Source organism: Oryctolagus cuniculus, chromosome 4 (assembly GCF_964237555.1).
Source record: "Oryctolagus cuniculus chromosome 4, mOryCun1.1, whole genome shotgun sequence".
Taxonomy (NCBI): Eukaryota; Metazoa; Chordata; class Mammalia; order Lagomorpha; family Leporidae; genus Oryctolagus; species Oryctolagus cuniculus.
The window spans coordinates 3,663,037-3,666,506 of record NC_091435.1 but is presented as its reverse complement, the minus strand read 5'-3'; positions in this window follow the sequence as shown (position 1 = coordinate 3,666,506).

Below are 3,470 nucleotides of genomic sequence, written 5' to 3'. Positions count from 1 at the left end.
AAAGGACAAGGAGGCACCCATGGCACAGCAGTGACCACAGGGGATGCCCACGGCACAGCAGTGCTTCCCCCAAGCCCACTGCAGCACGGCTGGGCCACGGGGTCCACGCACACCTGACTCTGATGTGTGCCCCCTGGTGAGGGGTGGGCAGACAGCACGGCTGGGCCACGGGGTCCACGCACACCTGACTCTGATGTGTGCCCCCTGGTGAGGGGTGGGCAGACAGCACGGCTGGGCCACGGGGTCCACGCACACCTGACTCTGAGGGGCGGGCAGAGCTGTGTCCACCACTGGACTCTCACCCCTCTTCCATCCCGTTCTCCTCCTCCTCCCCGGAGTCCGTGCCTTCACCCCTGCTGCAGACACACATCCTTCTCACTGCTGCATCAGCAGCGAGCACCGCCCAGTTACTGCGAGTTTGCTAACGCTGGTCCTCAGTGCCGTCCTGTCTCGTGGACGAGGAGCTCCCTGGGTGCCCAGTGCTGCACAGCCCACCCCAAACTGACTCCTCCCACCAGCCCCGGGTCAGAGGCTCCCACAGGTGGCAACATCCAGACCGGCCCCATCGGCTTGAGAAACCTCCTCGGGGGGCCAGTGGGCTTGGCAGGGCAGGCATTAGGTAGAGATGGACGTGCACGGGAAGGGGCTCAGCGTGGAGTCCCCACGGCTGCAGCCCACAGAGGAAGCAGCCCCAGCCTTTCTCTGAGCAGCCGCACCCACGGCCCTGGCCAGCTGCCGCCTCGGCCAGGCTCGTTTTTCCAGTAGCACAGCTGGTGCAGGCAGGTCGGGAGGAGGAAGGAGACACCCACCCGCGTGGGGACCTTGTTCTTCATGGCTGCCCCAGGGGACCACGGTTTGTTGACACCTCTGGGCTCGGTTCCAACTGGCAACACCTGGGCCGGATGTGATTAGGTTCACGGGAGTCCCCCAGCCCCTAAGCCCCTCTCTAGGGCAGGGTCCCCCCTGGCTCCCCTCTCTAGGGCAGGATCCCCCTGACCCCCTCTCTCTAGGGCAGGGTCCCCCTGAGCCCCTCCCTCTAGGGCAGGGTCCCCCCTGGCTCCCCTCTCTAGGGCAGGATCCCCCGGCCCCCGAGCTCCTCTCTAGGGCAGGGTCCCCCTGGCTCCCCTCTCTAGGGCAGGGTCCCCCCTGGCTCCCCTCTCTAGGGCAGGATCCCCCGGCCCCAGAGCTCCTCTCTAGGGCAGGGTCCCCCTGACCCCCTCTCTCTAGGGCAGGGTCCCCCTGAGCCCCTCCCTCTAGGGCAGGGTCCCCCTGAGCCCCTTTCTCTAGGGCAGGGTCCCCCCGACCCCCTCTCTCTAGGGCAGGGTCCCCCCGACCCCCTCTCTCTAGGGCAGGGTCCCCCCGACCCCCTCTCTCTAGGGCAGGGTCCCCCTGACCCCCTCTCTCTAGGGCAGGGTCCCCCTGAGCCCCTCCCTCTAGGGCAGGGTCCCCCTGAGCCCCTTTCTCTAGGGCAGGGTCCCCCCGACCCCCTCTCTCTAGGGCAGGGTCCCCCCGACCCCTTCTCTCTAGGGCATGGTCCCCCTGAGCCCCTCCCTCTAGGGCAGGGTCCCCCCTGGCTCCCCTCTCTAGGGCAGGATCCCCCGGCCCCCGAGCTCCTCTCTAGGGCAGGGTCCCCCTGACCCCCTCTCTCTAGGGCAGGGTCCCCCCTGGCTCCCCTCTCTAGGGCAGGATCCCCCGGCCCCCGAGCTCCTCTCTAGGGCAGGGTCCCCCGACCCCCTCTCTCTAGGGCAGGGTCCCCCCGACCCCCTCTCTCTAGGGCAGGGTCCCCCTGACCCCCTCTCTCTAGGGCAGGGTCCCCCTGAGCCCCTCCCTCTAGGGCAGGGTCCCCCTGAGCCCCTCTCTCTAGGGCAGGGTCCCCCCGACCCCCTCTCTCTAGGGCAGGGTCCCCCCGACCCCCTCTCTCTAGGGCATGGTCCCCCTGAGCCCCTCCCTCTAGGGCAGGGTCCCCCCTGGCTCCCCTCTCTAGGGCAGGGTCCCCCCGACCCCCTCTCTCTAGGGCAGGGTCCCCCTGGCTCCCCTCTCTAGGGCAGGATCCCCCGGCCCCAGAGCTCCTCTCTAGGGCAGGGTCCCCCTGACCCCCTCTCTCTAGGGCAGGGTCCCCCTGAGCCCCTCTCTCTAGGGCAGGGTCCCCCCGACCCCCTCTCTCTAGGGCATGGTCCCCCTGAGCCCCTCCCTCTAGGGCAGGGTCCCCCCGCCCCCGAGCCCCTCTCTAGGGCGGGCACGACACTTACCGGTGGGGGGGGGGGTCTCTGCAGAGCCAGCCGCAGCTGCGGCCTTGCACTCTGGCTGCAGACACGGAGCGTGTGAGGTCGCGGCTGCCGACCGCCGGAGCCAGCAGCTTTTCCCTAAGCTTCCTCCCTCCAGTGTGCACAGGCATCCGTCAGCCGGAAAACCACCTGCTAGTCAGTGCCTCCAGTGTGCACGGGCATCCGTCAGCCGGAAAACCACCTGCTAGTCAGTGCCTCCGCAGGGGCCAGGCACTTAGCGGGGAGGTCTAGGGTGTGCTGCCACTGCGGACGCCGGCCGAGGCGGTCCCCGGAGCAAGGGCAGTGCGCACCCAACGTTTGGCTCACCTAGGATTCTGTCCCCGCCAGCTGCATGGCCACTGTCCTAGGCCCCGCGGGGCTCTCCTGGGCCTCCCCCTGCCTGGCTCAGCTCAGCGATGGAGCCACCCCGTCCATCCTCAGCTAGGCCAGGGGCTCCCTGCTCCTGAACGAGCCAGTAACCCTCACCCCGACCCACCCACTGTGGCTGTGAGCCACTGCAAGTCTCCTCTGCAGGCACTCCCAGGACTTTCCAGAACCTTCCAGGACTCCGAGGTGCTGCTCCAGACCTGGGAGCTCCCTGCTTGGCTTCCCGGGAGGGAACCCGGCCCCAGGAATCGCATCCCTGGTGGTCCGTTGGGCCCCCTGCCTGCGACCTGCTCCACCGGGGGGGGGGGCAGAGGACGCAGGTGGCAGGTGCACCACAGCACCAGGGACAAGCACTTAAGGAAGTGAGGGCGGGAGCTTGGCCCAGCAGGCTATGGCCGCTCAGGACACCTGCACACCACAACCGAGTACCGGGGCCTGACACCAGCTCCGGCTCCGGCTCCGGCGACCTGGGAGCAGCGGCGTTGGCTCAGGTCCCGGCTCCTGACTTTGGTCCCCAGGCACAGAGGGCACCAGGGAGTGAACCATGGCTGGGGGGAGCCCCCTGTCGCATAAACAAACTTAAAGAACAAGGCAGGTGCTGGGGGCGGCTTCCATCGGGGCAGGCTTGCCTCCTGCGGGGTCCCAGCGTGGAGGGCGGGGGCTCAGGAGCGGGGCGCTCGAGGCTGCCCTTCCCTAGCCCAGTGAGACGGAGCCAGGGCAGGGACGTATCCCAGCAGGGCGTCCCTGGGCCTCAAGCCTCTGGTTTGCAGAAGCCAGACAACCTGAGCTCATTTTCAAGAAAAACCAAGTCTCACCAAC